Genomic DNA, 12,355 nt, shown 5'->3' with positions numbered 1-12,355 from the left:
TGTCTCCCCAAACTTTACTCTTGATTGTTTAAGAAGTCTGTGACACTAGTAAGTTTGATCAATTTCTCATGAAACTTCATTTTGAATTTAAGGTTGTCAGAAGTGTTTTGCTTAATAAGAGTCTTGTTCCATCTTTAGATACATGGGTTGATGAACTTCTTAGGGAAGGACAACGTTTACTTACCCAAGGATCCATGACTAATCATGTTACTCTGTTTCAAACCTGCTCTAGTTGCATATGTTGCCCATAATACAAGTAAAAGTCGTTATATGCAACAAGTCCAATACTTTTCTTGCAAACAATTTGGTCATGTTGCTTGTAATTATCATAAAAAAATTACAATTATTACATGCAATAGAGTCATAAGAAGTTTTGCGATTATTACAAACAACAGGGTCATATCACTGCTGATTATCCCACACATCCTCCACGACCAACACAACGTCCTGTATAAGCATTCCATGCCATTAATAATGCACTCATTTATCCTCTTGCCCAATGTCCATTTGATGATGGTGCTCCTCGAGCCTGAAATGATTTAATAAATGGTGTTTTCCACTCTCTCAACCTTAGGTATTCAGGGTAAGTCCTTTAGTGTTTCTCACCCATGGTTTCTTGATTCTGGTGCATCCAATCACATGAAAATTTCCTTTTGAAAATTTGCATAATGTACACTCTTATAATGGTACTCTGAAAATACAAATTATTGATGGAAATACTCTTTTTATCACTAATATTGGTGATCTAAACCCTGATTTTCAGAATGTGCTTGTCTCACTTGAACTTGCTTCAAATTTATTGTTTGTTGGTAAATTAGAGGACAATAATTGATGTTAAATTTTCTCGAACTGGTTGTCTTGTGCAGGAGTAGAAATCGGGGAAGGTGATCGCCAAGGGGCCTAAAGTGAGATGATTGTTTTCGCTTGATGAGTGCATAATTATGTCCTTATTTAGCCTTTAATCTTGAATTTTTAATTAATTTGTGTTCTTTAAAAGATTTTTTTAATCATGATTTGTCATAATCGGGTTTATTAAGCATGAGATACAAAAATATGTTAAAAATATTTTTTTAGCTGCATAAATATTCTTGGAATATTTTTGAGGTATTTTAGTCTTGTTGTAGCTAAGTTGAACTCATAGAGGTATGAAAATAAATTAATTAAAGCTTCAAAACACCTTAAATATAAATCCAAGAATAGAAAATAATCAAAATTATAAAAAAGTCAAGTTAAACATTGCATGAAGAAGGCTAGAAAAGCATGACAAAGTAAAGAAGTTTGGCTAAGTTAAGAAAAGGGAACGGGCAACAAAAGTTGAACCTTGTAGTTTTCTCTATCTTTTTCCATAAAAAAGGGCTTTCATAATTGATAAATATTTATGATAACAAATAATTTGAGGAAATATTTCATTAGATATTTTATTTGATGTAATTAAATAACTACCTTATTTGACTACATTAGTAAATATTAAAAGATAATATTTGTCAAATCTTTTTGAATCTAACAAGATCTTCTTAAATATTTTTAGATCTCCACAACAATCAAATATATCTTAAAGATGTTGAATTATTTAAAAGATAGTTAAAGGAGATTACATTATCAGAAAAAATATTACAACAATAGAAAACACATTAAGAAAGCTAATGAAACCTTTGAGGGACCTAATTTCTTTCTCTCCACCATCTTTCATGTTCTACACCCTCTCTTCTTATATTTTTACATTTCATGGAGTGTTAAGCCTCTAAGGTTGATTCTGCTGTAATATCTTAACTGAATTTTGAGGTTAGATGATTATGTTTTTTTTGTTCCTTTGATTCTTATTGTGATTTATTTTCATTTGTGTCTTTTTGTCTCTTGATCAAGTAAAAGTAATGATTTTTTCATTGTAGCACATTAGCACGAAGTTAAATCTACATAATATAACAATTATGAGTTCTAGGTTTTTAATTTTAATTAAGAAGTTACTTTGATTAATGTTAGAAACTTTCATATGATTGGATGAACTTTTGACAATAATTGAGAAGTTACTCTGATTAAAGGTGATTAGAATTAATCAACTTCTTTGGTTAATTATTTTTTTACTAGATATAAAAGGTAAAATAATAGACATGATTAAGCATACTAATATTTAATTGAGAAATTACTTTGCTATGATTAATCTAAAAAGCTCTTACTTTTGATTGAGAAGTTTCTTTGGTTAAAAGTGAAGACGCCAACAAATTAGTTGGAAATTTACATTGATTAATTTGAAATCTTAGACAAAAAAATCAATAACAATAATCTTTAGAATTAATCAAGAAATTACTTTGGTTAATTAGTGTTTTTACTATATATAAGTGGTAAAATAATAGACATGATTAAAGGTGAAAACTTTGATTAAAATTAATCAAGAACCTACTATTTAATTAAGAAGTTACTTTGATTAAATTTGTTATGATTAATCTAAAAAGTTCTTGCTTTAGATTGAGAAGTTACTTTGGCTAAAAATAAGGACTCTAATAAATTAATTGAGAACTTACATTGATTAGTTTGAAAGCTTAGACAATAAATAAATAACAATAATATTAAAAAACAAATAATGAATAGTGAAATAAACTATTTTCTTTATTATTATTTTTATCTTTTTTAATTTTATTTTTTATTACATTTATTCTTTTTGTGATATAATCTTTTATTTATCTTTAATTTATGGTATTATTTTTATTATATTAGACTAAGCCTTTCAGTTTATAGATTACATAAGCACTAATTTGTTAGAAATCAATTTCGTGTTTGTTGGGAAATGACTTTAGGTTGACTTTACCCATTCTGTTTTGCTAGCTACTATCTTAGCAATACTGAAGTTGTTATAGTTTATTAGTATTAATTTGATTGCATCAATGACACTATTATCAAATTTGATGATGAAGGGGCCTAAAGTGGGATAATTATTTATGCTCAAATTTCTTTATAATAATTTATATTTTGCTTTTAATAATGTTTTGAATCTCTATGAGGTTTGGCATAGATAATTGGGTCATCTAAATTTTATTATTTTGTCTCACTTGCTTAGAACTTGATTGTTGGGAAATAAATTTTTTTTCCTTGTACACCTATTTTTTGTTCTGTTTGGAAATTGCTTAAAAGTAAAATGCTTCTTATTCCAACTAGTATTCATCGTGCTTCATCTTGCTTTTAAATAATTCATAATGATGTTTGGGGTATGTCTTTTATTGCTTTTCATGCTCCTTATAAACATTTTGTCACATTGTTTCTTTTGTCTTTTTTAAAACTCGCATTGATTATAATATTTTACATACTATTATATGTGTATGTTTTTTCATTTTCCTTTTCTTAAAAGGCATAAGCTTGGGGCACACTCAGTCCAGTGTGCTTTTTTGGGGTATAGTCCCTTTCATAAGGATCTTTTGTGTTATGATACTTCTAATCATCATTTTCAGATGTCCAAGAATTTGACAGTTTTTATAGCCAATTTATGTTTCCTTGTCTTTCTCCTATATCAAATGATGTTGTTATTCTTCCCATCTTTTCTACACTATCCCTATCTATATAACTTTTCCAACCTCGCTTCACATGTTAGGAGAACGTCATCAACAAGTTTCCATTTTCCCTTCTAACTATGATCTATTACATGTGTCTGAACAGTCGAACCACGAGGATCTAGTCTAATATCTCCAGCTTTTGATAGGTATTCTTCATATAGGTATGCTTCTTCGCATACTTCTCTAGCAAGTTCTCTTTCTAGAACATTTGTTCATACTTGTTACTCAGTAGTTTTTAATAATATACATTGGGTAAAAGTAACGAATGATGAACTTCAAGCTTTACAAGAAAACTTTACATGGGATATTGATTCTTGCCCTCTAATATTAAACCCATAGGTTGCAAATGGGTGTATTTTGTGAAATTAAATTATTATGGTTCTCTTAATCATTATAGGGCAAGATTAGTTTCCTTAGGAAACATATAGGAATATGACATTGATTATGATGAGACATTTACACTTGTTGCCAAAATGACAACTTTAAGAACCTCCCTTTTTATAGCCACCTCTAAGGGTTGGTCCTTTCATCAAATAGGTGTGAAGAATGTGTTTTTTCATGAGTTCATTGAACATATTTACATGTTTCCTCCTTAAGGCCTTTTCTCTTCATCTACAGACATGTGCAAGCTCAATCATTCTTTATATGGTCTGAAGCAGGCTCCCCGAGCATGGTAGGACATGTTTTGTTCCACTCTCCTTAGGTTATCCTTTACATGGAGTAAATATGATTCCTCTTTGTTCATCCATTGCACACTAACAAGCATTGTTCTTCTACTTCTTTATGTTGATGATATGGTTATTATTGGCTCTAATCAAGCACCCATCAAGAAACTTAAACAACAATTACAAGCTTTATTTCATATGAAAGATCTTATACACTTGTACCATTTCCTTGGCCTTAAAGTTCAATCCACCTTCAATGGTACATTTCTCCATCAACACAAGTATACGATATATCTCATTTATATAGTTAGCCTTTAATCAGCTACTTTGGTGGATACTCCTCTTGAAGTTAATTTTAAATATCATTACGATGAGGGTGACCTTTTGCTTGATCCTTTATTATACCAACAATTATTAGGTAATCTTAATTACTTGGCCATTACATGCCTTGACATCTCCTTTGTTGTTCAGCTAGTGAATCAATTCATGAACTCTCATCGCCATCTCCATTTGGCAATATTTCATCACATAATTTGTTATTTGAAAGGTACTTCTTAGCAAGTCTCATTTTTTTCCCATTGGCACACCTCCTAAATAATTGCTTATAGTGATGCCAATTGGGCTGGTTGTCCTGACATTCATTGATCAGTCACTAGTTGGTGCATGTTTCTAGGTTCTTCATTGATCTCATGGAAAAATAAGAAGTAACCATCTATATCTAAATCATATACTGATTTGGGTAACGTGCCACATCTACTACTTGTTCTGAAATAATTTGGCTTTATAGTCTTTTGGTTTAACATTGGTTTCCTCAACACGATCTAACATCTCTTTCTATTGACAATACAAGTATCATTCAGATTATTACAAATCTAGTGTTTCATGAGCACACCAAGCATATTGAAGCATGTTGTCACTTTATTTGTGAAGCTTATGATAATCATGTTATTTTACTCCCTCGTGTCACTACTCAGCTTCAAGTTGCGGATATTCTTACCAAGGTTGTTCCTTACCTGTGTCATCAGTTTCTTGCTAGCAAATTGATGTTGCTTGACTAGCCCCATCAATTTGAGGGGGATGTAAATCATGAATTAATTTGTCTCCTTAAATATTTTGATATGGTTTCTTAAGAATAAGCTACGAAATTCATAGATTGATTTGTTCTTCCTAATTTTAGACTATAGAATATTTTGTAGAATATTTTGTAATTATGAGTAATAATTATTATAAATATTACAAACATTATTTATAGCGTGAATAACAATAGTGAAAATGTATCAAGCCATTTTTCATGTACCTAGAATGCCATATGTCAATTATTATTAAACAACATCTTTCCTATCATGAGTCTCATTATTAAACAACATCTTTCCTATTATGAGTCTCATCTGCCATTCTGGAACTTAAGGTTTTCTTGTAGTGAAGGTTTCTTCACGTATGGCTTAGCACCAAAATCGCTGCTTAGCAGCATGACTCATATTTAAATTTTTGTAAATCGCCTTATGGGACTCAACATCAACTTTGGGGCTCGTTGTCATCTTCTTAATTTCCTTCATTTTAATTGCAAAATAGTACAAACATATCAATTTTCACATTTTTATAACTTTTTCACTCCTCATTGTGTAATTGAATGCAAAAAGGGTTGTTTTATTAAGTTTTATGTCAAATTCATACAAGATAAGTGTCTAAAAGATATATAATTATAAGTAAACTATACATACTTTGATTTTTTATTTTGAAGTTATTTAACTTTTATGTTCTTTACTCTAATATCCCTAATGCATTTACTTTTGTCATTAGTTGCAATCAAACATAAACATATTATTGTATTTTATGGTTTAATACATTATTCTTCATTATATGTCCTTCTCGATATTATAAATGATTTTGAAAGCTCGTAATTAAAATTGTCTGTCACAATAAAAATAGTTTGTTATATTCAAGTTGAGCAAATCCCTCTTTATAATTTTGAATAGTGCAAACAATATTTAGAAATCATCTTAAAGAGAATCAGTAATTAATTTTATCATAATAAGTAGAAGGATTATATATGTTTATGAATAAACATTTCCCATTAACAAAATATGTCTCATAACATATCATAATTACCATGAGTTACAATCTACTCTAACCACACTTTTGTATTAAATAATTTTAAAATAAGCAAGATAATATAACTTTCGACAACATTGTCACGAAAACATATTAAACAAAGAGCTATAAGTTACTATGTGGTATGAAATTACATGATGTATATGGAAAGAAAGAAACATATGTGGTGATATACTTTTAAGTTTACTATTATTATTTATGTTTTCTTTATTGCATGAGTAATTTTGGTTTAACAAGTGTTATAATTAAGCAAAAGTGTTATTGATGTGAATTTGTTTTATTTATTGATATTTTTATTATTCGTTACATGTTTATAGTGAGAAAATTGATACTTCTTATATATTATTATGTATTATATATTATTTTCTAAAATGAAATGAGTAATTAAATGAAATGAATAATATACCCTATGACTGCCGATCAGTGATTAATTGGGCGGTCAAGTTCCTCACATTCTTAGTTAGTTATAAAAAACTGGACAGTCTTTATTGAAGAGTCTGTACCTGATCATAAGTCACCCAGTGGTTGACCAGGGATGCAAATTAAACATATTTATAAGTAAAGTATGTTTATCGACTATTGGGTCGTGATTAGGCCGATGTTAATTGAAAGCTCATTCTGAAACTTATAAATACAAGTTTAAGCTAAGGAGGTAGATGATTACATTTCTAGCACTATTGAGAAATGATTATGATCACCGAACAATCATCTATTAACTTAAGCATTGAAGTGCCTTTTGTAGGTAACCCCCACACGGTACCATGGAGTGTTGGAGTAAAGACTTGGGTTTCTAGACAACTGAAAGGTTGTTTGGAGTTTAGTGTTGAAGACAATTGACCTCGACCCCACTGTTGAAATATTTTAGCGCCCGCCGTGGGACCCGAGAAGACTAAGTAACACCCTAATGGTGAACACAAGGAATGTGAGTAATGTGGTGCAAGGAGGATAAGAGAACCACCAAGACCCAATGGAGATTACTAGAATGTTATAGCAATAAATGTTGGACATGCAGAATAGGCATTAAGAAGAGTTGACGACCTTGAAAGCCAAACATGTGGCTATTCGGCAAGAGCAAACCGCCCAGCATTCCACCCGTGGAACGGTTAATCGCCTTACCCCGGCTAAGGCTGAAGAAAACACCAATCCCGTGTAGAGGCAAGAACGAGAGCGAGTAAAGAGCATTACTTCGTGCAGACGGTGAACACAATTGGCCTATTGTCGTTCGTTAGTGCCATCATGGAGACGCACATCCTTGAACAGTTGGTTTTGCCAACTTTCAACATGTATGATGGATAATCAGATCCATATGACCACCTAAAGATGTTTATAAACCATATGGCTTTTCACACTACTAATGACACAATATGGTGTAGAGCTTTCTCCTTATCTCTTCAAGGAGAAGCACTAGAATGGTTTAACTCTTTACAACTCAACTCTATAGAGAATTTCAACATCATCTGCATGCTATTCGGTTAGTAGTTTATGGCAAGCCGGGTACAGGACCTAACAACCCTAGCCTTGACGAGTATGAAGCAAGAGAAGGAAAAATAGTTGTGGGCTTTCATGAGACATTATAGGCAAATCGTTCGACGAATTAAGAATTTGTATCATGACTTCGCCCTACAACATGTCATGACGACCCTAAAGCTAAGGTTGTTTGCCGATAGTTTATGTCAAAATTCGCTCAAGTCAGTAGAGGAGTTGAGAAAGCTGGCAGTCGAGGATATGAGGATGGAAGACATGCGAGAGTTTTGCAGGAAGTAGTATGAGGAGGCTGCCAATAGTGAGAAGAAAGAGTTGAAGAAGCCAAGCAACAACAATAACAAGCCGAGTGGCTCGTGCCCTAAGGACCTCCCACGTGGTCCATGTTTCCATTAGTATACCTCGCTTAATGCACCACGGGCGAAGATTTTGCAAGAAGTCTTGAGCGCAGATCTGATCCCTGCTCCCAAGAGAAGACCAACCCCTCACGGAGTCGATGACAATAAACATTGATTATATTATAAGAACATGAGACACAACATCGATGAGTATGTGACCCTAAAGACAACATTGAGGAGTATGTGATCCATACAATGAGCAGATTGTAAGGTTTGCTTCCGAACGGGTTGACACCCGAAGGTACGCAGATTTACGAACCAAGATGGGTACTGAACGGGACAACAAGGAGCTCAAGGTAAGGTTCCTTCTTGTGGAGGCGAATACCTTCTACAACATGTTGATCAGACAGTTATGCCTCAACGCTTTCAAGGCAATCATCTTCACCCCCACCTCGCCATGAAGTTCCCTACAGAGAGAGGAACGGTCTATATGGTCCACGTGGACCATAAGACTACCAAAACATGTTATGTAGTTGGGCTGAGAATGGAACCTTATGTTCCATTGAGGAAGGTCAAATGGTTAGAGTGGTCATGGTCGATCTGGTTGTTGATCACGCCATCACCTCCAACTCAGCCGACGTTATTCGAGTCTTATGCCACGAGGTTAACCTTACGAGATCTTTGGTCCAATACAGAGGAAACTTAAATCGATCATCCTCATTGAAAAACTTTGACCAATCGGCTTCCATTATTAGAACCTTGAAAAACTTAAGTTTAATCATTCTCGTAATTCCTATTTATGTTGGGTTTTTTCAAATAGGTCACTTTAATATTTGTTTTCCAATTGGGTCCCTAAAAGTGAAAAATTGTAACAATTGGCTCCTTGCAGTTAAATTGGGTTAACAAGGTTAACTTTCAAGTGACGTGTCAGTGTGAGGTGAATTAATTTAATAAGTAGAGCCTCTTAGATGGAAAATGTTTAATAAAAAAAGATTAAAAAAAGAATTATCATCCATTACGATGAAGCACCACCCAGAAATCTTCTTTCCTGTGCATCACCCAAAAATCTTTTTCCATGTGCATCAAGCTTGTAAAAGGAAACCCAAAAATCAACCCCAAATTACGATGAATCGCACCTCACAACAAAACTATAGAGAAATCCCAAATTTCACAAACTTTGGAACCCTAATCGCAATCTACCCCAAATCACCTAATTTGAATCTCCATGCACCATTGCGAAACCTAGACGCGAGCCATTGCGATTTGCCCAACAGAAAACCCAAATTCGCATTCGCCTTCAACCTTACTGATTCGCACCTCCACCATCTTTGCGATGTAAACCCATTAGCGTCGTTGCGATTCACGAACCAACTTCACCATGATGTGTGATGCTGCATCTTCTCCTCCTTTGTCAATCGCAAGCAACCTACAAAATATCAAAATAGAAACCCATATTAAAATCACAACCTCTATCGGGATGAACCCTAATTGCGAAATCCAATTCACACGACCATCTTCCATGGCCATCATCTTCTCTTTCATTCACGACCCTTCCATTTTCGAAGATCTTAGGGTTGGGCCTTCGAAGATTTCCTTGGTTAAGATTACTGAAGACGATTTTAAAGTTGGTTCCGATTGAGATTCTTGGGTGCTTTTGTTGTTTGCATGGATTGAATTAACCATCATGCAAGAGACATGAAGACTAAAAAAGAGTCCTTCGTTATGCTCATTTGTGCTGCTGTTTCACTCACTAGTTCAAATGTTGCTTTAGGGTTTTTTGTCGTCATTATGCTCTACTTACTCCTCAATTTGAGGGAGCTTGAATGTGCAGGTTTTCCCTTTGGATTTTGCTCATCCAAAACCATCAAGTCTTCTTTGCAGGAAGAAGATGCAAGCTTAATTGCATAACCTTTTTTTAATCTTTTAATTAAACATTTTTCACCTAAGACGCTCTGCATATGCCACGTCTTTAAATTAATCCACCTCACACTAACACTTCACCTGAAAGTTAACTCCGTTAGCCCAATTTAACGGTAAGGAGCCAATTACTTCATTTTTTCACTTTTAGGGACCCAACTGGAAAAAAAAAGATAAGAAAGAGATCTATTTGAAAAAATCCAACATAAATAAGGACTACAAGAATGATTAAATAAAAAATTTATTCTTAAACTCCTTATAGGAGACCGAGAACAACTTGAACAACCACTTCCCCTACTCGAATATCAAGGAGGTCCACCCCCGCTTGATATTCGGGCGTGTGCAGAAATAGTGAAGAAAGATGGTTGGAGTGGGAGTGAGGTCGAGGGTGACGCAAATAATCGCGAATGCTTGTGTGTATGCCCACCCGTTCAGGTGAAGTTGTGATGATGCCATGTTCAACTCCCTTAGCACACCCCTCTGAAAGTCTTTGAGTGAGATTTGAATGTACATCTTGTTGAACAGAAAGTTAAACATGATAAAGAAGTCATCATGATTGTCTCCCTTCCCTTGGAACACTCGTTCGTTCCCCTTGTACACCATCAACTTATGAAGGAGCCATCCCCAAAAGCCTTTAAGATGCAACTTTGTTCGACCCAATACTCTAGTTGGTTCTTCATGTGGAAGAATGTCAAGAAATCACCTATTTCGTGGGACGCCCATTCATAACTAGAGATAATGGGGAGAGTTTGGACAAGCTCCACACCCTGATTGGTTGCATCGATCTCCACGCCACCAAAAATGAAACTTTTAACCCCAAATCAAGTGGTCTTATTATCATCTATGTTGACATTGCTATCAACTAGACCCTCATCCCACTTGGTTAACCCAAAGATAGACGAAGAAATAGATCTCGACACCAATGAAGATGAGGCATCATCATCCCCGATCGCCCCTCCCCAAAAACTCCTCAGACAAATACAAGTTAACAATTGATATTATTACATGAAGGAAAGAATACCGCTCGGTAGGTAGAGAAGGTTGAAGAGAATGATGAAAATGACAGGGAAGACCCACCCCTATTTATAACCAACCACCTCCTACCCTCGAGCGATATCCGTCGTTAAATAAAGTGAGATCCCACGACCCAAATCATGCAACCCTATGCATTCTGCCAAGCGCGAATCAAGAAGTGTTTCAGGCCTCTTTTCCAACGATCATTTTCTACAAAAGGACGAACGATCTTAAACGCCACTAATACACACTAGATCAAGTACTTGTGGTCGCCCATTTTCACAAACCCCTTTGCCAATTATTCCAAGCTTGGGCTTGAGGGGCCTGTGTGTCGTATGAATGTCTGATCAGTGGTTGACTGGGTGGTCAACTTCCTAACATTTTTAGTTAGCTTCCAAAATTCGAACGATCTTTATTGGAGAGTCAGTCACCGATCAATAAGTCACCTAATGGTTGACCAGGGATGCAAATTAAATACGTTTATAGGTAAAACATGTTTATCAACTATTGGGACGTGATTATGTCGATGTTAATTAATAGCCCATTCCGAAACTTATAAATACAAGTTTAAAGTAAAAAAAGTACGTAATCATATTTATTACACGGTTGAGAATTGACTTTGATAATCAAACAATCATCTACTAATTTAAGTATTAAAGTGTCCTTCCATGCTATGAAGAAGTATTTGAGTAAAGACTTAGATTGCTAAACAATGAAATGTTATTTAGATTTTAATGTTAAAGACAATTGACATCTATCCACTACCGAAATAACATATAATTGTAATAAGAGGTTTTATCCTATTTTTACATTACATTGAAATTGTTCCATCTTCTTGTATTATAGCATACATGACCAAATTCCAACGGCTTTCTCCCACTGTATTTGTATTACATTACACATGTATCATCACCAAATTCAAAATATATCACCGATTTAAAGAATAACCTTAATAAAGTAGAAATAATAAAAAGTATTTTAAAAATGAAATGTCAGATAACTTGATACAAACATATATATATATATATATATATATATATATATATTATATTATTTTTTTTAACTTTTTATAACAGCCATCAGTGTTACATTAATTTGTAAAATGCTGATAAATCACACCATATTTTTCCGTGATTCTAATTGTAATGCTCCCACATCCAATTATTTTTCTATTATCATCATTAGTGACGTTAGGCTTATGTAATAAAATATTACAATATAGTTAACTGTTGTTTTTAAAATAAAGGGAAGAATAGGCTGTCTCATGCAAATTTTCAATTTATTT

The sequence above is a fragment of the Vigna umbellata genome, chromosome 3 (assembly GCF_029865625.1).
Source record: "Vigna umbellata cultivar VRB3 chromosome 3, Vumbellata_1.0, whole genome shotgun sequence".
Lineage (NCBI taxonomy): Eukaryota > Viridiplantae > Streptophyta > Magnoliopsida > Fabales > Fabaceae > Vigna > Vigna umbellata.
This window is presented reverse-complemented; position numbering follows the sequence as displayed.